We start from the raw sequence: 26,838 nt of genomic DNA on the forward strand, positions 1-26,838 counted from the left end.
TCTTTCTTATGATGTTGTCTATTATGTTTGGATTGTAACCGTTTTCTTGTGCTATGTATTTGATTGTGTTCACTTCTTCATTGTAGTGTTGTATGTTGAGTAATCTGTGTACCATTGTCCTGAATGCAGCGTGTTTGCGTTGTATAGGGTGGTTGGATGTTTTGTGTATGTGTGTGTGGTGGTGGTGGTTGGTTTTCTGTATATTTTGAAAGTGTGTCTGTTGTCAACTTTTGTTATGGTGATGTCTAGGAAACAGCTGTAAGCCCACGTGCTTAAATATATAACACCAGTAAGTTGCCCATTTACGATATTCTGTAATAAAGTGTTAAAAGTAGTGTACGCAAGACTCAAGATGGATAATGAAATAAATTTAAGGAACAAATAAGGTATTAAAATGAGACAGGCATATGGATGATCATTTTGTATTCTCTTTTGAGAATCAGCTCAAAACAGGCAATTTGAACGCCGACTGGTTCCACAACAGTGTTGTAATTTCACACTTGACGGTGTTTACGTCACACTGCATTAGTTTTGCACGATGTGCGGTAAAATGACGTGCAGAATTTCTGTGTAGCAAACGTTACGCCATTTCGTCGTATTTCAGTGTAATAATTAATGCGATGATATTGCTGTTCGTCTGCATGATTGTATAATCTTCCCTCGTAAAGAGGTAAATTACTCTTTGAAAACTAAAAGCTCTTGAATTACCGCTCCGGCATTTTTGTGTTGTTTTTATTTGCTGCAGACAGTAAAAATCGATGTCCCTGCCATACTGCTACTCAGACAGCAAATCAGCCCATTACACAAGTAAATATTGCTCCCAAATCATTACGATTGGCTTACATTTAAATAAAGTATATATCTGTACGTTCTCTTCAAACTTAAAGTCTTATAGCCTAAGCGTTAGGCTGTAATATTTACCTAGAAAAAACAAAAACATGGCTATTGGGCAAATGTCAGAGTTTTTATTTATTCCTTTTTGCATTTTCATATTTACCATTTACTTGATTAAAATCTTACTCATTTTAATTTTTATTAGTACTGCTATAACCTACATTAGGGCATTCAGCGCGCAGAGTTGAAGGTCCTAGGTTTGATTCCCGGTGCAGAAGCAAATTTTTTCCTAAAATAATACACATAATACAAATCTGCCTCGACATGGGAACTGTTAATAATGGAATTCCTAATAAAATACATAGATCATACCATATTATTTGCACATGACACAAGTATAGTAACTACAGCCGATAACTCCGACACATTCCAATCTTTAGCAGAGGCAATTCTCCTCAAAATATGTGATTGGTTCTCAGCCAATAAAATGAGTATTAAATTGTAACAAAACTATCATAATGCAATTTAAATCCTGCCTAAATTCAACCTCACAAATTTCAAGCGCAGTAACTAACAATAGGTCACTAAAAGAAACAAAACCACGAAATTTCTTGGCTTACAAATCGATAATGTGTTAAATTGGAAAAAAATCATTTTAAAGAAATTACACCCAAACTAAATTTAGCATATTATTATGATGCACCGAAGTACATATGATATTTCCGTGCGGATATTCTGCGTCATCATATGATGGAAGGAGAGTGGAACGGAGAAAAATTTCTTTCCGGCACCGAGATTTGAATCCGGGTTTTCAGCTCTACGTGCTGACGCTCTATCCACTAAGACACAGCGGATTCCCATCCCGATGTCGGATCGAATCCTCTCAGCTTAAGTTCCACCTCTGGCCTACCCTCATGCACTGCGTAATAGATGTATGACAGTGGCACAGTGTCCACACATGTGCAGAGGTGCACTCGTTATGAGTGACTAAGTGGCCGGGATACGACGGAATAAGCGCCGTCTCACGTATCATACATTATTATGATGTACCGAAGTGCATATGATACTTCAATGCAGATATTCTGCGTCATCATATGATGAAAACTCGGGTTCAAATTCCGGTGCTGGAGAGAATTTTTCTCCGTTCCATCCTCCTTTCATCATAAATTTAGCACGTTTTGCTATTAGATCTATGCAAGAGATAGTAAATATTAATACCTTAAAAACAAATACTTCCACTCGGTAATGAGTTTTGGAATAATATTCTGGGGAAATTCTACAGATAGTAACAGTATATTCCTCCTACAAAAAAGAGTAATTCGAATAATAGTAGGTGCTAAATCTAGGGAATCTTGTAGGACCATTAAAAAAAAACTACAAATAATGTCCATGGCTTGTCAGTATATATTTTCATTAATAAACTTCCTCGTATGTAACCGTGAAAACTTCGTCACTAATTCAAAAGTTCATAGCATAAATACGCGTCAAAAATGACTTCCACAATCCATCGGCAAGTATTCGTGCTATCAAAAAGAAGTGTGTTATATGGCAGTACAAATTTGTAATAGCCTTTCTACGGAAGTAAAAAATCAACCTCAAAACGTAAGATTATTCAGGACCAAATTAAAGAAGTACCTAATTTCTCACGCCTTCTATTCTGGAACTGAATTTATGACATTCAACAAAGCTGAATGAATATTTGTCTTGTATTAAGTATTGATTCTATACCTTTGTATTGCATTAGTAGACTATATTGTAAAACTCTTCTGTATACATTTCAACTAGACTGTGACTATAATTATAACTTTATGGTACTTTTAAGATTATTTTTGACATGTTCCATATTCTAGCTGTGAAGAGATGTACGAATATCACGGAATGTAAATAAATGCAGTACAATACAATGCTAACAGATAATTATGTAAGAACACATATCAAATATCTATGAGTAAATATTCAGTTGTATAACAGAACATAAATGTTAACAGTACATAACTGTTGGAATACCCAGACCGCATAGTGACGTAATATCAAAACATGATTAAATCTCGACTCCTGATGATAAATTTTTAGTTCCAATGGCGAAAAATATTTAGAGTTAGGAATGGGCAGCAGGGTTTCTAGTCATGGAGAAACTGAAAGGAAAAAAAAAAAAAAACAAAGAAGACAGTTAACTGATGTACAATGACGTTCATAAATCCAAATGGAACGAAGCTGTTTAAGTCGAAACCAAATTCTTCAGCCATAATTAGTTCCCTTATGATATTTCAAAATGGTGACTTTTCCGAAACGGGTTGATCCAACTGTAGTATCTATGTGGATGGAGAATTACTCACTGTATCCCTTCTTCCAAAAGGAACCGTAAGTAGATCTGTAAAACTTCTGTTTGATCTACTTGTGGGTGCGATCACCTGTCGACAGATGCATAGTGTAAACTAGGGTCTGTTGGACAGTTGGACTCGTGGCTACTTCCGTCATTGACTTCTATCAGAATGTGGTGCCCACAAGTGGCGAGGTAACACGTTAAAGTACAGAGTGTCCAACATGCCCGACTGTCCAACAGACCCTAGTTTCCCCTACCTTTGCTATGCTACATATCTTTATGTGGAATTACTTGTGGGTGAGATCACCTTTCGACAGGTATATCTTTAAGGTATATATTAGCTGTAAATCTTTCAGCAGAATTACATGGGGATGGTGCGAGAAATAAAATGAAGTTGAGTATGCAATTAACATTAATTATTGGGCGACAAATCTATAGAATCAACAACGGAATCGTACACGGGAAGAACAGGACGATGATATGAGAAGTAGTAGCTGATATGTAGTAGCTGCATCACAAGTCGTCCAAATTTCTTACGAAGACCATGTCGATGTACGAGTCGCCGAGTATCGTAGGCTCCGTTGTCTAGACGAGCCTTAAACCAAACGTGTCAAGCATGAAGTCAAGGAAGTCTCATTTCCTTTTTACGTTTATGTCAAGCACAATGGGTATATCGTGGGAATACAAGGAGTACAAGGGGATTACAAGGGAAATACAAGGAGAAGAAGGAGAATATAAGGGAAATACAAGGAGAACAAGGGGAATACAAGAATAACAGGGGGAACACAAGCAGTAGCAACGAGAAGGGATTGCATTTTTATGTGACGGTCAGTTCCAAGTTATCTCCCCCATACCAAGTGAAGGAAAAGACGTAGTTCTTCGTCAAAATCATCACCATTATAATTATCTTATCATCGCCACTATTTAACATCAACAGGACCATACTTCCATCACTGTCATGTTTACCATAATTACCACTACTAATCATATTCGTCACTATCATCATCACCACCGTCATCACTTAACATAAAAAGGTTCATTGCAATCGTGACAGCCATCATTGACATTAACATAATCCTTCTTATTCCTATTAATATTCGGAAAGTATTTTAAATATTTTTATCGACTGCCTTCAAGCTTCTATTGGTTTTTCTGTCATCGTTGAAGACTGGATTCTGCAGAACGTAAAACTGGCTGGAAAAATTTAATAGAATGATCTCTGATTGAGGTTCTGGCTGAACAGTACATCTCGCTTGACGATATGTATCAGAGGAAGAACAATTGTTTATATACATCTGAAGTCAGCGATGTATGCAATGGAGGGAGAAAGGAACTGATCACCCCACCGCTCTATCCTCTGGCTTAGTTGCCTCATGAGTGGCGCATTCTTGGTGCCACTTATGAGGTTCCAACCTGTTTTTCGACAATTGACTAAACAATAGAAGCGCAAAAGAAGCAAATTTTGTTAAGTAACCAACCACAGGTCCGAAAAGCCTGAGTCCTGGCCTGCGAGGTCACCGGATCTGACACTTTTGAATTTCTTCTTATTTATTTATGATATTACATATTTATTCATCTATCATATATCTGTAAGATAGACCTGTTACAATTCTATATTACCCCAGATCTGCCTTACTTTACAATTTTAATCACCTATGCCAAGTCTCACAACTAAACAAACGTAAACAAAAACAAAACAAAAAAACACACACATACACACTATAAGATCAATTTAATACACTATTACTTTTAACTTTCTCTTCCCATTTCATTAAAAATTTGCCTAATTTATTTAACTCTCTTATATTAATTATATAGATATTTTCTTATATGCTACATATCTATTCATATTCAAAAATTTATTCTTTATCCACTTTTTTCTTGTATTGTCTGTTTCTTGGCATTCTAATAATATATGGAACGCGTCTTCTCCCATGCCGCAAAGGGGGCAGATATCCTTTTCTACGGTAGCCCTCCTGTTTTTCAATTTCCATATTCATAGGCTCCACCAAGCTAAGCCCATCCTCACTTTCCTATTATTTATCTCTTACTTAGATAGATAGATTTATTCGTTCCATAATATTCTTACATTTGCTTTTTAGCATAGAATAAAGGACATTCCAATTCTTACGTTTAACATATAAAATGCAAATATGACATATGTACAGAATTAATACCTTAATGGCAATAATATTTTATGCACTGCAATATGTTTACCATTTAATAGTATTAAAATATTTACACAGTACTGTGAAATGTCAAGAATTCATCTACAGAATAGAAAGTGTGAGATATTAAGTAATTTTTTAGTTTTACCTTAAATAATGCAGGGTTTTGGCTATGATTCTTAATGTCTTCAGGAAGACTATTGAACATTTTTATCGCCATGTAACGTACTCCCCTTTGATAGCATGATAAATTTGATGATGGCATATGAAAATAATTTTTTCGGCGGGTATTTATACTATGTATGGTTGAATTAGTTGGAAAATTTTCTTTATTACGTAAGAGAAAATTTATTAAAGAGTACGTGTACTGATTTTTTAAGGTCAGAATATTTAATTAAAAAAATAATCTACATGATTCTCTAGCCTTGCTCCAACTATTATTCTAATGGCTCTTTTTTTGTAAAAAGAATATATTTTTACTATCTGCAGAATTTCCCCAAAATATTATTCCGTAGGACATAATGGAATGAAAATAGGCGAAATATATTATATTGTCTTTAAGATACTGCTGTTTAGAAATTGTTGTAACGACTTAATTGCGAAGCATGCTGAGCTAAGTTTGGGGGTTATTTCTCTATTATGATTTTTTCAATTTAATGTATTATTAATATGCAAACAAAGAAATTTGGTTGTTGATGTTTCTAGTAGGGGTATATTGTTGATAGTTGTGTCTAATGTTTCAGAGATTAAATTTTAAGTGGTCTTAAATTGAATTATGTTAGTTTTTATTAATGTTTAATGGTAGTTTATTGGTTGTAAACCAGTCATAAATTTTAAGGAGAATTGTTTCTGTTTTATTTATTTATTATTTATTTAAGCTGGTGGAGTTAAGGCCATCAGGCCTTCTCTAACACACCACCAGAATACAAATAGGCATAGGCCTATACAAAGCACAAATGAGGGAGAACTAATTAAGAAATATAAATAAAATTACAAATATGTGTATGTATGTAAACATGCATGTATATGTAACGTATGTATCCAATCTGGAGACTTGCTCAAATATTTTGAATATCCTGTGTATTTATACTCAAATGAGTTCGTCACAAAGCTGCACATGTGTACTTATATGTATTTCACTGTAATATATTCCTAATTCTGACAGTGCACCTGGCAATAACTCCGACAGCTGGAAGTCCTCGTGACCTCCTGTCTGGATTATTATGAGTTCAGTTGTGCACATCATACTTGCCACTTCACATGTCGGTTAGTGGAAAAAGTTGACCACTTCATGCTTTCCAGTGCCATATGGTATGATGTTCGTAACTTCCAGCGATTTCACCAACCATTATAAAGACATTCAAACAGCGTCAAATATTTAACGATTGTCAAAGATAGACTATTAGTTTCATTTAACCAACACTATAACCTTCTAAAACAGCTAAACGGACGAACAGGTTTGAAGAACTCTTCTCGTTAACTGAATAGGATATTATGAAATAAATAACGAAAACGAACTACCAAGTAGTTGACCAGGATAAATATATTAAAATAAGGTAAAAGAATAAAATAACTCCGCGGCGCAACAGCCCATTAAGAGCAAGACACGACCCGTCAACTGCTGGCCTCACGTCCACATGTTTCCGCAGAGGTGAACAATCATCCAATCAGAACGGATGTATCGTATTGTTAGGACTACGTTATAGCTAGTTGTCGTAACCGGATTTCGCTGTCTATAGTAGCCACCCAAATGCATTACGATGCTGGATGGGCAACGGTCCCATACACTGGCCGAAATATCATGAGAAAATTTCTTCCACCATGGGTACTCGAACCAGTGCGCATTCCGTAATGCGAATCCTAGGCAGAATGTCATAGACCGCGACGCCACGGCTTGGGACAAAATAAAATCAAGCGCTCGTAATTTAATAGACTTACAGTCATTCCGCAATAAAATTGTTTAAACAAAAGGAGAAATAGTACTCGTATTGTTAATTGGATGTTATGTTTGAAGTGTCTAGGAAATATGTGATCTTAATATCCTGCTCCAGGAAGAGGCAGTGGTTTTTCATTTTTGTATAAAAACAAATTTACAATATAACTTTTTGAAGTGAGTAGGTTTATATTGCTTCTTTCATTACATGGTTTGTACTGTCATGAAGTTGTACGTTTGATTATCAATTAGCAGTGCAACTTTTATTCGATTACGTCTTCGAGTCTTACAGCTCGTCTCCGTAACTTTTCTTGCTTTCCTATCACAGAGCTCGACAATCCCATCATATTTAGCATTTTTTTCTTATCCCTTTCCTTCTTACGTCCAAGTAACTTTCTAGTACGAGTCCTGTTCAATCAGTCTGGAGTTCAGTTCTGGAGGAGGAACCATACCGATTTTTGTTTTTCCCGGCGCTTTCCAACGGGAGAGGCTGGTTTACAATAAATCGGGTATGGAAACGACGAGAACGAGAACGGATTTAAAAAAAAAATAAATGTATTTAAATGTGAGCATTCACAATTAACGAGAAGCTTTTCGGAGCCCGGAAACGGAAATGGAGAGTTGGCCAAGTTTTAACTTTGCCGTTCTCGTTTCCGATCACAACGTACTATATTCATTCTGTTCTCATCAAAAAGCTATTTGGTCGTAGTATATTTTGTAGCAATGAGACCATGACATAATATCTTGTCCATTCATTGCTTGTAACTAACTCGAAAATTCAGAAGAATCGCTTTTCATATATGCTACGTGAATATGTGACCTTATTACCACGTGAATTGAATTCTTAAATATTCCGTGTCTTAAAGTTCGAAGTTGGTTAACCAGTATTTATGTTGGCTAGCTTGTACTCATGAGAGAACGTCATTGGTCAATTATACACAAATAACAGCAGAATGCGCAATATCGACTTTACATATCGTTATTGACATGCCTATCGATATGCATAGTCGTGTCCGTTCTCGATTTATTGTCAATCAAAAATCTTCACGTTCACGTTCTTCGTTTCCCGTTCTCGTTCTGGTTCTCGTTACCGATTTATTATGGACCAGCTTTAAGTAGCAATAATCTTCTCTTCTATATCTGCCATTGTTAACAAAAGCTTAGATTCATGGCCTCCTTATTCACCATAGTGATAAATTGATATAAATTACCACAGTCTATTATATAAAGTCACGAAGCTTGAGTTATGATGGTACTAGGAACAATAGACTGTGCAGGTACCATCTCGCATTGTCTGTGATAAGGCGATAGTAGCGATCCTAGTGGATAACAAATATCTATGGATGCATATTTACTACGTATTGAGCTTCGTGACTGTATATACTAGACTGTGTAACTTACTGAAGTATTTCTCTTTGTTACGATCATATAAATGGGGCAGTTTTTTCGAAATAATAGTTTTAAAAAGGAAATAAATGTTATTTTTTATTTTTGAGAATTGAGCAATATAAAAATTAATATTCAAGTATACCGTAGAACCACAGTCTAGTATATACTGTACAGTCACGAAGCTTGAGTTGTGAGAGTGCTAGAAACAATAGACTGTGCCGGTACTATTTCGCATTGTCTGTAATGAGGCGATAGTAGCGATCCTAGTGGTAAGCAACTATCTATGGATGCATATTTACTACGTATTGAGCTTCGTGACTGTATATACTAGACTGTGGTAGAACTTTTGTTATCCGTAGTGATAAAGGGGGTGGACTTAATCGAAACATCGGATAATCCATACCATGAAATATTTTCGTAAATTTAGTGAATAATACACTTTGGTAAATTCCTCTATGGCCTTGTATTTAACACGCTTTGTAGTGGGTCACAAGTTCGCTAATTTAAGTCTCATTGTCAACGACGGATTTTGAAGGGCAAGACAACTGCTTGTAATGGCTGCCTGTGGAAAGTGAAGGTCTCGTGTTGTAGATTTACATACTTTATACACTCCAAACTTGTATTCTGTTGCGAGATGAATCACAGTTTCTCTTTCCCCAAACCACTCAATTATTTACACTTTTTCTCCCCGATACTTAGCACAACAAGATTTCTTTTGACACCCGTAGAAAACATTTTATACAGTAGTTATACAGTACCACAATTAGAACAGTAGAAAGGGAAAGGGCTTGTAATAACACTCTGTACAAAAAATAACGTGCTAAAACAATGTACAGTACTTTATATATTTCTGCAGAAAAAAAGCGAGAGAAAGACAGACGAATAATCCACCAATCGGTTAATAGGGTGTTGGATAATCCACCAATCGGTTATTAGGGTGACGGATAAACGGGGTTCTACTGTAAATGGTGCCAATTAAAAACAGACTTCTTGGCACACTCTTAATTAATTAAAAACACAGTTTTTGGAAACATGTTATAACTCGCGCAAGAAACGATTACCGAAAACCAATGTTGGCGTTGCTGTCTGTTTTGACGTGTGTATGTAGGCACGCCGAGGAAGGAGAGGTGCGAGCCGATGGAAGTACTGTCTCTTCCAAGAAGATGAACAAATGAGGACATCGCTGTGGAAATAAAGAACGTAGCAAGAGAAAAATTCGAAGCTAATTAAACGCGCAACATATGTTTACTAATGAAATAATAATACCGTGCAATACAAGACACGTATTCACATGCAATGGAACAAACTAAAGTCGTAATGTAACTATCACAACGCAAGGCTGATTCTATCGATGTCATTTCTCTTCCGACTGTACTCTTGAATATCATTCGTGACCTTTCCTCTCGCCCGCTCTTCCTTATCGCAGTGTTTGATTCGCATACCTTCCGTCGGTAATCCGTGCTTGCGAGATCTATACTGTTCTCCAACAAGGAGATTAACCGTGAAAGGAATGTGCTTACTATTGGGTCATCTATTGGAGCGAAGTAGATAGATAATATTACCGTTATAACGTCAGTTTAAAAACCATGCGCTCTCCTGCATATGTTATTTCCTGTATGGTGGAATTAAAAGACCAGGAGATTAACAGTGATCTAATTTTGTAACTAGGGTAGTATAAGTATGTGTGTATCAGTGTTATCGTTTGTGCTGTGAGAGATAGCCAATAGAGATACGCGTACTCACGTGTGTGACCTAATGACATCTTATGACATCAACATTCATTCACAGCATTACCCCGCTGCGTCTCATTCCCCTGAAACTTTCTCGTGGTTGGAGTACAGTACAAGTATTCCTTTTTTTCACCTCGTATGTATGTATGTATGTATGTATTTATTTACACTGCAAGTGGGCAAGCACCCGGTGGCAGTGGTATATACAATATTAACAATACACAATAAAATGATAAGCAATACACAATAAAATCTACAATACACAATACAATTTACAACACATATACAATTTTATACACAATACAATAAGAATACACAATACAAATTAACACAATAATAATAAAACATAAAATAAAATATCTAATTTTACAACACAACCTACATAATTATGTATAGGTCCTACATAAGTTTCAATAGTCTTTCACTTTACTCTCATCTCATTCCCTGTAGTGGCACTATGACGCATTTCACTGATACTTTAGCACACATTTCACTGACACTCTGTAACACATTTCACTGACACTATAGAACACATTTCATTGACGCTATAAATTATCACTGATCGGAACTGTTCACTGCACTGTAAAACCATAACTTCACTGACTCACCTCGCTTCACTGATACAACAGTTCAAATAAGTCAAATAATTACATCCTCATGCATACTTATAAACAGAACTACATTTAAACTAAACATTTCTAGTCTAAGGCCCTCTTACACGCTATTTTTAAATAATTTACAATTCAAACCAAGGAAGTAAACTCGTCAGGCTAGATAAATACATGTCACCTTAAAACATTAAATGTTGAATGTCACCTTAATTTTAATTTTTACTTTATACACAACTTTTTAAATTATTCTTGAATCTCCTTAAGGAAGGCAGCCCTCAAAGACCGCTGCAGGTAGGTCATTCCAATCAAAGGTCATTCCAATCGTGTAGCATTTGTATACATTCCCTTCATAAAATTAAAAATTGTAAAGCTACAAACAGTGTTTCATACTCTTTACTCGCCTTGTTTAATGTTTATTCATACGTCAAATTCCCCTCTCAATTCCGGGTGCTCCCATTCAGATGCGGAAAGTTAAAGTTACACAGAGCATGTAGACTGACTCATGGTTTATAATTTGCATGGTTTATAATGTTTTATAATTTATTATAACAGTTTCTTACTAGGTTACACAACTGTTATATTTTTAATGCTTTCTTTTATCGACATTTTGAGACTATAAATGTCAATTCGAAGAATGATAATATGTCACACAAAATGCGGAAGAAGACTGTCGGAGAAAAAGGAAATAGAGATATTATGCCCACAGACGCTTCGTCCGTCACAAATGTGCGGAAGTTGAACTCCGGTTCCCTTGACAAGTGACAGTCGTCAAGTGATGGCTGGGAAGTTTACCTAATGCATTAGGTGCAGCCCGTTTCATATTAGAGTACATATTGCAGTATGCAGCCATGAGCAATTCTAGTTTGACATACAGTAATTGTATTCATGTTATGCAGTCACCTTGACCCAATGGAAGTAGGGAATAATAATTATATTTTTCATCGACTACTTGCACGCGCGTGGCACACTAATATGATATAATAATTTATGTGCCGTAGGATTGTTCTGTATTGCGACTTCTGTTTTATTCCATTTGGAATAGCAAGAGAAAGACCTGAATTTAAGTGGGAGGATACAATAGAAAGAATGAACATAAGAGAGGGAAAATAATGATTGTATTGTATTTACTTACATTCCATGGTATTCGTACATCGCTTCACAGCTAGAATATGGAACATGTCAAAAATCTTAATAGTAGCCTACTATAAACTCTTAATTTTATAGTCACAGTCTAGTTGAAATATAGAGGGTTGTTTCCGATCTCTGATAACGAATTTGAAGGACATCATGTGCGTCTGGAGTCACACGACAGCTGAACTGTGGCGCGAGGTGACAGACCAGTAGTGAGTGATCTCATAGTCAGAATGCACGGCGACTCACAGCAGAAATTCTAAAAAAAAAAAAAAAACCAAGCCTTTTTGGGAGGGGTACATTACGACCCTTTCCAATGCCAAGTATAGTTAATTGAAAATAAAAGAAACCTGCAATAAACGACGTTTCGTTATTTCCAAGAAAGGCATCTTCTGTGTACTTAATAAGATTGATAAAGCTCGAATGGAATTAATTTGTATCATCTCGTGGGGTGTGGCGACTTGTGACGGGGGTGGATTTTCTTGCTTTTTCCACTCTGGAATTAATCCCATCCGAGTTTTACCAGTCTTATTAAGTACACACAAGATGCCTTTCTTGGAAATAACGAAACCACGTGTTTTGCAGGCTCCTATGATTTTCACGTAACTGTACTTGGCATCCGAAAGGGTTGTTATGTTCCCCTCCCAAAAAGATTCGATTTTCTTGGGTAATGCTATTGTGATACACCGTGCACTCTGATTTTGAAATCACTCACTACTGGTCTGTCACCTCTCGCAGCAATTCAGCTGTCGGTGTGATTCCTAACGCACATAACGTCATTGAAATTCGTTATGAGAGATCGGAAACAACCCTCTATATACAGAAGAGTTTTACAATCTAGTCTACTAGTCCACCACTAAGGTTTAGTATCAATGCTTAATACAAGACAGAAATATTCAGGAAGCGTTGTTGAATGTCATAAATTCACCTATAGAATAGAACACTTGAGAAATTAGATACTTCTTTAATTTGGTCCTGAATGATCTTATGTTTTCAGTTTGATTTTTTATATCCATAGGGAGGCTATTAAACATTTTAACTGCCATGTAACGCACTCCTTTTTGATAGCACGAAAACTTGCCGATGGAGTACGAAAGTCATTTTTTGACGCGAATTTATGCTACGAACTGTTGAATTAGTTACAAAGTTTTCACGATTACATACGAGGACGTTTATTGGTGAAATAATATACTGACAAGCCATGGACATTATTTGTACTTTTTTAAAATGGTCCTACACGAGTCCCGAGATTTGACACGTACTACTATTCTAATTATTTGAATTGAAGAGAATGTGTAGACATAGAAGTCGCTGAAGAGTCTGAGTGAACTGAGATAAACCCAACGACTAACGGCATAATGGGACGGAAGAAGTAGAAGAAGAAGAAGAAGAAGAAGAAGAAACAACTAGAGCCCGGATGTTTAGGCATTTATAACAATTAAAATAGGCAGGCAGAAAAGGCAATAAAAAGGAAAAAAAGGCACAAATTTTGAAAAAGGCATTATATATTTTAGCAATAAATTTAAATTATATCAACATAACTCACATTTTTACTTCGTAGTTGACACATGTTGACTTATAAAATACTTTTTTTTTTCGTGATTAACTGTCTTTTCACAAACCTTACATAACAAAACTGTTTCATCGGTTGAAAATATATGGACACCAAATTCACTAACGTAAACATGAAGTTTACTTTTACTAAATTTAAGCATTCTAGTTAACCGACCTTCTGTCACCAGACAATAACAGACTGTTCCTAACTCAAATTTCTTTCTCCTATAATAATAAACATATGTAGCACAAAATTTATTGTAACAATAAGATTTGAAAATATGAAAGCAAACAATTGAAAATGCTACGTGACAACTTCTATGAGAACGGCGGGCTTAATTTAAAATTATAAAGCTGATTGTTGGTATCGTGAAGACATGACAATATTATATTTGTAACTGTGGATTGTCGATCATTATTCATATTACACCAATAGTATTAAAGCACGATTATTAGCAGATTAAGCACAGAAATAAATTACTGTACTTTTATTTCCTATTGTTAGTAAAATGAGTCATTATTTCATATATTTAAATTTTATACAATTATAAAATTGCAAATAGACAATAAATATTGCTTTTAAGATGACAAAAAAAGACATTTATTATTGAATTAATAAGAAACACTTTGAAAAGGCAAAATAAAAATTGGCCCTATCACTTTGATTTACCTCAAATCACATTTATATCTATGAATATAATGATTTACTCCCACCCAGCAAAAAAGGCATTTTGCCAAACATCCGGGCTCTAGTAATAACATACATACATACATACATACATACATACATACATACATACATACATACATACATACATACATACATATATACATAACAGTGTGAAGATTGTATAATAATGAAGAAAAAATTATAAAAGAAAAAAATAAATGCTAGAAAAGAGAAAGAAAGAAGAAAAGGAAGGGTTGGACTAAAGAAAAGAAATGAAAACTAAGAAATCAATCTAATTGAGAAAGATGGATGGGTGGGTGAGTGGATGAATTGATGGACATATGAAGACAGACAATCAGAAAAACAGATGGAGAGATAGTTACATAGATGGTTGGAGGGAAGAACGTACAGAGAAATAGGCAGACCGACTAAGAAAGAGACAGACAGACAGATAGAAGCTATTCAAATACTTCCTACCATTCGGAAGGTATAACGTTCACTCTCTATAACAACACAGTCAATGGCAAGAAAATTACTTATGATGTAGGTCTATGTGTTAGAGAGCTATTAAAGACAATCAGTTTGTACAGTGACTGAAACGGGATGGCAGACAGGGATATCCTCAACGTTTGACACGAGTCCGTTTGACACAATTCAGGACGTCCACTGTCGTGTAAGGGAAGTCGGATGCGTTGCTCTTCTCCGGCGTGGCTCCTACACAATACCGTTGGGTTATGATGTAATACTGTATATTTCTTTTATGTCACTATGACAATGAAGAAATGTCTGAATGAGAAAGGGAAGGAAGACAAATCATTAAGAGAAAGGTCACGCCACTGCTCAGACATGCCAAACATGAACCATCGAGTAAACAACAGACGTCCTTAGCGCCGAGGAGGCGTGAAGGAACGGAGTAAAGAAAAAACGAATATGTGATATTATTACTTCAGCTACGATTTTTATATGGAATACTTGGGGTAGGGGGTAGTTAATTTATAATTCAGGAGCAAACTTTCAAAACCCGACATGTCCATTTTCAGCAAATACACTTCAGATGCCAAAAACTTATATCTCTGCAATGAACAAAATATTTTCTTTGGTGAAATATTAGAGATTATTATTTTTTTTTGCTATAAATTCTTATAAAATTTCACCATAGAAGAAAATTAGTTTCTTACAAACACAGAAATGTAGCATTTTATAAATTGGACATGCCAGATTTTTTAAAGTTTGCTCCTCGAAATTATAATGTAACCTGATGAAAATCAATGAAAATGTTTAATATGATGATATCAGACAAGAAAGCAAGAGTGGTGGCTTCTAAATCAAAACAACCCATATAATGTAAAATAATTTTCGACTATTCAGAAATTAGAAACTTAATTCTTTTATACAGATTGTCTCCGGGCTAGTGTTACTAACTTTCAGGGATGATGGGGAAGGGCACATGTATCAATTTGAGATAAGGAACCCTGGTTCGGAAAAGACTGAGTCGAAAGTTATAAGCAAAAATAGTTGTGTGGAAATGAAATAATTTTATTCCTCTGTACACCTTATTTATGTGTATTTATTTGTACATCTTACACATACTGTATTCATCTGACGTTGTTTACGTTGTCTACTTACAGTATTCCATTCAGTGCGCTGTCTGAGGGGTGGGGACAGGAAACTACACTAAAGCAATGCAGATAGAGTAATGTGTAATGGACATGGTCGGTCCTGATATGCACGTCTGTAGACAGCAGTGTATGTGTACAAGTTGCAGTGTCCAGTCGATCAGTCCTAGTGAAATGGAGGAGTACACGAGAGCGGAATATGCAGATCTGAATATGTGCCCTTTCCCAGTATCCCTGAAATTGAGTAACACCAGCACGGAAACACTCTGTATATACCTGAGAACATTAGTTTAAATAATTTCAACTGGCCATATATGAATATAAAAGCTTTAACAGATTTCAAATTTTGGCTTGGTTTTTCTAAGGCCGTACTATGGACGCATTCTTGCACTTAGGCACACTTTGACCTATATGTCATGATTGTCTACTCTAAATCCTACAGGTTGCTCGGCTAATATTCGTGTGAAGAAACATCATGAATCTAAATCTAAAAGTGCATAAATGATATATTTTTGACACAAATACGTCTAAGCTGAAGCGTATTCGAAGTTGTAGGACAGGAGAATGTTGTCAGTTTACAAGCAAAATACATTAAGTCAGAAATATTACTTCTGAGAAAAAGACATTTAAAAGTTATTGACAAAACTGAATGCTCAAAATATATATTTTAGTATGTAGTTCCTCTTTATGTGTACTATTTAATTTTCCAATACTAAGTTCATACACATACATTACATACATTATATACGCCTTTCTCTCAGAAGTAATAATTTTGACTCAATATGTTTTGCTTGTAAACCGACGTTCTGTAAGATCTAGCTATGCGTAAACTTCAACTCTCAGAAAGGGCCTCATGCACGCAAAGATTTACCGGAGACTTATCTGTACAGATTTACCTCAGGGAGGTGTGTCTGAATTGGATGATTGTCCATAAACGCTCAGAAATATGTTTGTGATTTTTGTAATTGATTATTTTACGACGATTTATCAACTGCTATGGTTATCTAGCGTCTAGATGAGATGAAGGCGATAATGCCAGCGAAATGAGTCCAAGGTCCAGCGCCGAAAGTTACCCAGCATTTACTCTCAACGGGTTGAAGGAAAACCCCAGATAAAACTCAACCAGGTAACTTGTTCCAACCAGGATTTGAACCAGAGCCCGCTCGTTTCACGATCAGGCATCCTACCGCTACTTCACAGCGGTGGACTGTTTGTGATTTTCAAGCCGATTTTGTATTGAATTGTTCTCTGCCTTCCCTTGATTCCAGAAACCTTTCTTTTGTATAAAAAATTTAAGGGTCGTATTCATAGACATTTTTAGCGTGGGCTTTCGGTGGATGATCAGCGTTTTTCGTATTCATAAACCAGTGTTAGCGATAGGATATGATTTGAATTCTGTACAAGTAACTAGTGGATAGCCGGGGCTAGCTTAGTACGCTCGTAGCGCGTGCTGCGAAATGTCTATGAATAGCACCCTAAGTTTTTAACTCATTTCAAACAGATGTAAGTCACGATACTTCCATTTTAAAGCCCTCTGATTTTGTGTGGAACATTCAAGAAGCAACTCTTCTCAACTAGATATGAGTGTAACATTGTTTCCTGTTTTTCTGTGAATCAAACTGCATAGAGCTCTCATATGTTTTAGGATTTCTCTTCTCAAACGGGCCTATGTTTGTTAGTTATTTATTCACATACTTAAACAACTATTTTCAGTTCATCCACATATTTTTCTAGTCACACTATCTGCACTAGTACGGAATACTTTTATATAAATTCCTATAGCCGTGAAGATATTGCGATAGCTTGAGTAAGTTAATTGTTTAATTAGTGCTGCAAGTGAGATATCTTTCTTCAAGGTATAATTAACCGAATAATTAAAATACGAGTAGTTTCACATTTTTACAGGGAAAGTAAGCAAAAACGACAGCTAAACGGTTCAGCGCGTTCTCTGCAGTTACGGAAGTAAGATGTTCGAAATCAGAACCTCAAGTTATTTCTTAATCTGATTGAGCTTCTTTATTTTGCTTTTGAATTGCTGAACAAATTATCGTTGTAGCTTGAAAGACGTGTTTTTTCGTAACAAATTTATAGCACCGAGCGAATTGACTCAGACGGTAGCGTTTGAGATTCGTATTCGGGATGTCCCGGGTTCAAATCCCATGGCCGGGACCAATCTGACTTCAATTTTTCATGGTTTCCCCACAGTCTAATATATACAGTCAAGAAGCTTGAGTTGATGAGGGTACTAGGAACAATAGACTGTGCCGGTACTGTTTCACATTGTCTGTGATGAGGCGTAGTAGTGATCCTAGTGGTTAGCAACTATCTATGGATGCATATTCCCTACGTATTGAGCATCGTGACTATATATACTACACTTTTCCAGTTGTATTTCAGAAAATATTAATTGTATTTAAGAAATTATCAAATGTATTTCAGATTAATCAATTTAATTTAAGAAATAATGTATTTAAGAAAATAAGCAATGCATTTAAGATTACATAGTCACTTTTATTTCATAAAATAACAAATGTAGGCCTACTTGAGATTTTAACATATATTTAAAAAAATGGAAAATGGATTTAAAAAATCCTCAATTTTATTGCATTTTAGCGTCCGACAGGCATATTCACCATAGCTAAAGCTGCAGCTTGATGAATTGTACTGTGTTGTACTGCACGAACACAATCACCACCAACAATATTGTGTGTGTTGCTTCATCAATTTTACTCTCTACAGTAGGTAAATTAGCCTACAACACCAGGAGCTATGACGTAAGGAATTCCAAGGTGGGTTTTTACGTACGTTTTCACTTTACACCAAATGATCTCGATTGGATTTAACATTGAAGAATAAGGTGCCAACCGTAACTTCTGAAATACAAGTGATAGTTTCTGAAATAAAATTGATGTTTTCTGAAATACAATTGATACTATCTGAAATTGAATTGACTAATCTGAAATACAAATGATACTATCTAAAATTAAACTGACAAATCTGAAATACAATTGATGTTTTCTGAAATACAATTGATATTATCTTAAATAAACTAGAAGAGGTGTAGACTGTGGTTTCCCTCAGCCACAAAGGCAAATGTCGGATTGTAAATTTACATACCATGATTCATCACAGCCTCTATCACCAATATCATAAACATTAATCAAAATCTAAAACCAGTTACATGAACACAAGCAATCTACAATATAAACTCTGATCCGTTTGAGTATGGATAATATTAATTTATTATTATAAAGCTATTATGATAGTAGGAAAAATTTCTTACGGGTTATATTATGATTAAAAGATAGGAGTTTCCATCCCTATGACAACCAACAATGCATAATCTGAAAGGAGAAATGAAAATTGTAGATGATTAAAATGGCTATTACAAATCATCAGCGGGCACAATGTGTTCTTTGGTATGCTAAATTTGAGTGTTAAAAGGTTCAAAAGGAATTTCTAGGTGAGTATTGGTGTGCATATTGATTTATTGTGGACCAGGCCTGAAGCACAATGGAGTATTGCAATGATTCTAAAAGATAGATTTCGCTGAAATGCATGTTTTTACTATCATTAATACTGAAAAATAGACATGCCGTATGTTTATAGGTCTATGGTTTTAGACATCGATTTTTTTCATACACAGTATCTATGAGTCAATTTCCTCCGGAATGATGGATAATAATAATAATAATAATAATAATAATAATAATAATAATAATAATAATAATAATAATAATAATTTTTAGTAGAGAATAAATAGGCTGTATATGAAATAAGAACACATAACAGTACTGAAGGAATCGTCTCCAGTACCGACCAAGAAAAGTTTGGCTAAGGGAAAATTATTATATACAACATTATTTATATTAACAGACACACATAAATGTTCTCCTCATGGACAGGTCTTTCACTGCAAACCCAGCCTTCCTCTTAGTCTCCGCATTTGATCCACATATCTTAATGTCGTCTATCATCTGATATCTTCTTCTGCCCCGAATTCTTCTCCCGTTCACCATTCCTTCCAGTGCATTCTTCAGCAGGTGCAGTTTTCCTTGAAAGGTTAAATGAGGTAGCTTCCCGTTGCTTTCAGCACACCACTCTCTCTTTCGCATCTTAAAAGATCCTAGCGGGCCCAGCGTGGAGATGAGGACAGTAGATTTGACTAATTGGGCCTTCCGGACTTCACCTAAATTCACCACAAGGGTTAAATATCAGTTCTATCAGGGTTTTTGACCCGATCAGAGACCGGGAAATCCCAATTAGCCTTTGCCCATCTATTTGTACTTATCGTAGAATTACTATCTTATGAAGTACATATGAAAAATCTTTTATCCATGACTGGTATCTAAACTGGTCTTTATTTCATCGTTATTAGCAACCTAAATATCGGCTTTATTTACAGCAGTGAACTAAAAGTTTTTAATTCACTGCTGTGAAATATTACAAAGAAAAGGCGTAGGCCTACTATTTAGGCTAAAATGAAATTTAGATACCAGTAATGGAAAAAAATATTGCATAGCACCCGAGAGTAAACAGATTTTATGCACTCTTGGAAATTATAACCCTCGGCTTCGCCTTAGGCGCTATAGTTTCTACTCCCGCATAAAATCTAATTTTAATCTTACTATTATAAGTATGAAAAGTTGCTGTATTGCAGATACTCTTTATATTATTTCGTACCATTTTTATAACATTTCAATCAATATTTTACTACATATTTTGAAAATTCTTAACTCATATGTATGCAAATACACAGTGTCTCCTTTAGAGGGATCGAGAAATAAATGCTCACCATTTAAAATCAGATGAATATATTGTTTTGATTTACATCTGACAAGATGCAGAAACTGTCCAAGTTTATGCACCAATGGTTTAAAAACAGTTGTATGTTCATTCGCATGCGCACTAACGTTTATCGTGGAAACAAGCCTGGCGCCATTCAGTAGAACATTCCGTCATTGGACCATTCTTCTTCATCGAGGCGACAATCAAAGGGAATGTGTATCTGGACATGTGCAGAACTTTTGTTGTTGAACAACTCCCCCAGGATCGGTTTTTCAGCAACAAGGAGAACCCTTGCCTGGCCACTTAGGTCACCCGACTTGACGTCCATTGACCTCTTTCTGGACCTTTATGACGAATGTTGTGGTACAGTTGACACTTTGGAAAAACTGAGACAACGCATTATAAATGCAGCTGCGCTAATCACTCCGCAAATGTTATGGAACACTTGGCAGAAGGTTGAGTACCTTTTGGATGTCTTCAAGGTAGCTCGAGTTGCACTGACCATTCTCCGAAACTCGGAGAGTTTTTACAAAAAGTTGTACAAAACGTTATGTTATAAAACCATTACTTATACTTTAAATTAGCACTTATTTCTCGATCCCTCTAAGCGGTACACTGTGTATTTAGTCATTTTTATTAGTACACAATATTAATCCTAGCCCTGGTAATGATTGACTAGCGAGTGCCGCAGCTCAGGCAGTGGCGCCTAGATTAAACAAGTGAAGTAGAATAATATGGGTAAATGCGTTACCCACGACCATTGGAGTCTTTTAAGTTCATTTATTTCGTTACTTCCGTTACCAATTACTTAAATTAGAGTCGACGGCAATTCGGGAGGCGGTAGTCTGCTAGCGTTTGCGTCGAGAGAGACAGATAGAGAGGGCAAGACAGCGTACAACATTGCCACATCGTACTTCACGTGCACGTGCAATACAAATAGTGCAGGAGAGAATTTAAATTATCAAAAGACAATAAAGACCTTAGCCGTTGATTACTGTAAGTATGATACCAAACAAACCCTCTTTCCTTCACTAACAATATTCTTTGCACGTTTCTCAATCCCACAACACATGCTTCTACAGTCATTTCTTGTGCGTTGGCAACGTTGCAGTCATCATCAAGATGGCCGGCAACGTTCTACTCGTCAAAGTTTTTAAAATAATTATACACTTTAAACACTATTTTCCGCGCCTGCCTGTGCAATACTTGTTTTTTTACTGTCTCTTCTTCTATTTATTTATCTTACACATACACAGTAAATGTTAGTTTTAATTAATTGATGAACTAGTGGACTTACTCGTGTTAAATATGTAATATTTGTCCGATTTACAGCTGTTTCAGTGCTTCACGCACCATCATCAGAGCCTACTAGATCGCGGCGTCATCTCGAACTTTTCTGCCTGTTAGGAGGGTGTGTTTTATTGTTGAAAGGTGTTGAAGTGTGGAGTCGAATAGTGTGTGTGTACTGAAATTGATCTGTGTGTTGAGGATTTGATCGGGGTGTGTTTTAGTGTGTTTGTATATTTCGTATTGTTCTAGTGTGTTGAGTTTTTGGTTCTTGGGTTGTGTGTGTAGGATTTCCATGTCCGTATTTATGTTATTGTATGTATGGTTAGTATTGGTTAAGAACCAAAGAACCAAAAACTCAACACACTAGAACAATACGAAATATACAAACACACTAAAACACACCCCGATCAAATCCTCAACACAGATCAATTTCAGTACACACACACTATTCGACTCCACACTTCAACACCTTCCAACAATAAAACACACCCTCCTAACAGGCAGAGAAGTTCGAGATGACTCCGCGATCTAGTAGGCTCTGATGATGGTGCATGAAGCACTGAAACAGCTGTAAGCCGGACAAATATTACATATTTAACACGAGTAAGTCCACTAGTTCATCAATTAATTATATTCAAGTGTTAAAAGTGGTCTACGCAAGATTCAAATGGGTTAGTTTTACTTATTCAATGTATTGAAACACTCACACGTGAACAAACGAACTCTGGAAGTACTTGTTATAGACTGATTCTGATTGGTTCTACTGTACAAGTTTGTGACGTCACATACCAAAAATGCTACGGCGCATATAGCAGCTGACCGGCTTCCGAAATGTCGTCTAGTCTAGTTACTTTCGTTACCCTGACAGTGAAATTTACCTAAGGGTGCTATTCATAGACATTTCGCTAACCTGCGCTACGAGAGTGCTAAACTAGCCCCGGCTATCGAATGGTTACTTACATAGGATTCATTTCATATCATATCCCTAACACCGGTTTATGAATACGAAAAACGTAAGTTCGCTGATCATCCACCGGAAGCCCGCGCTAAGAATGTCTAAGAATACGGCCCTAAGAGACTACATAATGCGTCAATATCACAGATAATCAATAAGCAAATTATTAAAAATCTTTTAAAAAATACGCAAATGCATGAACGTCCTAACCCTACTTCATGACTTGCACGGTAGTGGTCAGTGCTAGAAACCGTAAGCACTAAGCGTAGGTACTAACTCTTCTTGTAATTATTCATATGACTATTCAGCTCTGAACATAGGTATGCTGGGTTTAAATCAATGCTGAATTAGCCAAGGAATTCGCCCCTGAAATATTAAGCAGTGAACCTCAGTCTGTATAAGCTAGCTATATCGCATCCGTCCTGTGGGAACAGTTGCTCGCAGACAGACCGACAATCGCGAGGAAGACATGCATAGCTGCGAAGATGCATAAAAAGGAGAGAAAGGGACAGTGATGTCTGGGTCTTTTCCGACAGGGAGAGCAGCACAATAGTGGTACATGGAGGGTGAGTCGCAGGTGAGGCGGATATCAGCTGTGCAAGCTTGCCAGCCATGCATCACGTCTGCGCATATTTCACAATTTACAAGGTCTCATACCACATGACCCACACCATCAGCTTCACTTGTATCTAGTATTGGAACGTACTGAATCTTCCATATAAGAGAGCCGTTTTTATACAGGTTTATTTATTTATGAACGTAACAGGCGAAGCTCAATTACAATGTTCATGATTCACAATTTGCATAATTTATAATACATAAATAAGGAACAAATTTTTAGTTCCGCGCCTGTTTTGTTTGCTAATGCAAGGAGATGCACTATCACCTTTACTTTTTAACTTCACTCTAGAATATGCCATTAGAAAAGTTTAGGATAACAGAGAGGATTTGGTATTGAACGGGTTACATCAGCTTCTTGTCTATGCCGATGATATCAACATGTTAGGAGAAAATCCATAAACAATTAGGAAAAACACAGAAATTTTACTTGGAGCAAGTAAAGTGACAGGTTTGGAAGTAAATACCGAAAAGAAAAGTATATGATTATGTCTCGTGACCAGAATATTGCACAAAATGGAAATATAAAAATTGGAGGTTTATCTTTCGAAGAGGTGAAAAAATTCTAATATCTTCGAGGAGCAGTAACAAATATAAATGACACTCGGGAGGAAATTAAACACAGAATAAATATGGGAAATGCCTGTTATTATTCGGTTGAGAAGCGTCATCTAGTCTGCTTTCAAAAATCTGAAAGTTAGAATTTATAAAACAGTTATATTATCGGTTGTTCTGTATGGTCGTGAAACTTGGACTCTCACTTTGAGAGAGGAGCAGAGATTAAGGGCGTTTGAGAATAAGGTTCTTAGGAAAATATTTGGGGCTAAAATGGATGAAGTTACAAGAGAATGGAGAAAGTTACACAACGCAGAACTGCACGCATTTTATTCTTCACCTGACATAATTAGGAACATTACATTCAGACGTTTGAAATGGGCAGAACATGTAGCATGTATAGGCAAATCCAGAAATGCATATAGAGTGGGAGGCCGGAGGGAAAAAGACCTTTGGGGAGGCCGAGACGTAGATGGGAGGATAATATTAAAATATATTTGAGGGAGGTGGGATATGATGATGGAGACTGGATTAACTTTGCACAGGATAGGGAACGATGGCTTATGTGAGGGCGGCAATGAACCTGCGGGTTCCTTAAAAGCCATTTGGAAGTAAGTAAACGTCCTAAGCATATGTTATTCAGGTATCTGTACGTTTCATGTACACAGGATCACTCAATTAAAATCCTATAGGATCTAAATTGCCTAAATAAACCATAAACTCCTATAAATGCCTAAAATATATATTCGTGCCTCAAAAGCGCCTTTCAGTATTTTGCGTATATTTAAAATAAAAATTCCGGTACTAAAAATAAAAACAAACAAACAAAATCCAAGATAACTACAGAAAGAAATCTTACAGACAAACATTGGTTTGGCATGTTCATCCCATATTGATCTTAGAAGGGAATAGAAGATTTTATCTAATTTCCTGGAATTCAAGTTCGTTTGGAAAAGTTAGTTTTTACGTCAATGCATGACTGTTATGCGAAATGAAACTCACCAATCAGCAATAAGTCTCTTTCACTGATATAATTTAAGTCTTCAGTCAAATAACACTCATTGTCAGCACCAGTCGTTTGTATTTAAATTCCACCTAAAATTGAATATTTACTAAAATTGAAATTATTGATTGTTAAATTTACAAGAACTCCTAAAAGTCCTAAATTGGATTTCATAAAGCTCTAAATCTCTCTTTCTTAGCACTTAGAAATTCGTTCCCTATACATAAACAAGAAAACAAAACACACCATTTTTAAAAACAGAAAAAAATAAAAAAGAAAGAATTAAATTGAAAATAAGGTGTGAAAGTAGCTTAAAATTAACTGAAAACAATATATACGAATCACTTCACTTGTTTAATAAAATAATATACGTTGAAGATTATGATGTTACTAAAGACTAGTTTTGATAACGATTACATCAGAACAGTCTTAAAATAACAGAAAAGAGGAATTTATTTCAAATCGGACTCCACGATTTTCTGAATGAATCTTTTTTCTTACGCATTGTAGCATGACAATAGAAAAGATACAGACTGTCTTAAAAAATTACCAGCTTTAAAGAATTATATCTTCAAACATAAATTTTGAGGTATATAGAGATCAAATGAAAGATTGAAAATTGACGTAAACATGGGTTCCATGTAGACAGCACAAAAAGTGGCATTTGTGGCTTTTAGCTTTTTATTGCCAGGGGCTTATTGTTGGAATTGGTAGCTGACTTGTCATTGTGTTGCGGTTTCGAGCAGTAGCTGTTGGAGCAGGTGGAGAATTTCGGCGGTTTGTATTAATATGTGACTTTACAAAAGAAAGAACTCTGCAAGAATGAGAACAATGATGGTCTGACAATCTTTACTTGGCGTAGTATTATTCTAATTGCCGCGTCGCCTCGTTTACAACGGGAAAGTGTCATTTGAATACACTCACTCACTTTTCTGATGTTGACGCCAGCTGAAGCAGGATGCTTACCGGTATTGTGTACGAGTTGCGAGGTGTACAGTGAGTTTAAAACCCAATGGTGTCGAGATCGTAATGTAGGTCGCTGCTACATTCCACTCGCTTACCAGACTGTAAAACACAGCGCAAGTAGAGGTACAGTCTGGGGGGAAACAGAATAGATGCTGCGTCACAAAAGAGACGGAGGATTATTCTTCTAGTGTGAATCACTACCAAAGAGAAGACTCATTTTATTTTATTGGGTTATTTTACGACGCTGTATCAACATCTAGGTTATTTAGCGTCTGAATGAAATGAATGTCGGTGAAATGAGTCCGGGGTCCAGCACCGAAAGTTACCCAGCATTTGCTCGTATTGGGTTGAGGGAAAACCCCGGAAAAAACCTCAACCAGGTAACTTGCCCCGACCGGGATTCGAATCCGGGCCACTTGGTTTCGCGGCCAGACGCGCTGACCGTTACTCCACAGGTGTGGACGAGAAGACTCATATCTTTAGTACTAACCACAGACACTGCTCTGCAAGATAACGGCTTTTCACAAATAGGACCAAGTGTTCGACTTCCCGAGATATACTTTGTGAAGTCTATACCATAATATCGTCGGTTTACAAGCAAAACACATTAAGTTAAAAATAGTAGTCTACCTCTGAGAAAAAAAAAATTTGAAATCTCTTAACAAAACTGAATCCTCAAAATATTATTTTTAGTAAGTTGTTTC

The sequence above is a fragment of the Periplaneta americana genome, chromosome 7, assembly GCF_040183065.1.
Source record: "Periplaneta americana isolate PAMFEO1 chromosome 7, P.americana_PAMFEO1_priV1, whole genome shotgun sequence".
Classification (NCBI taxonomy): Eukaryota; Metazoa; Arthropoda; class Insecta; order Blattodea; family Blattidae; genus Periplaneta; species Periplaneta americana.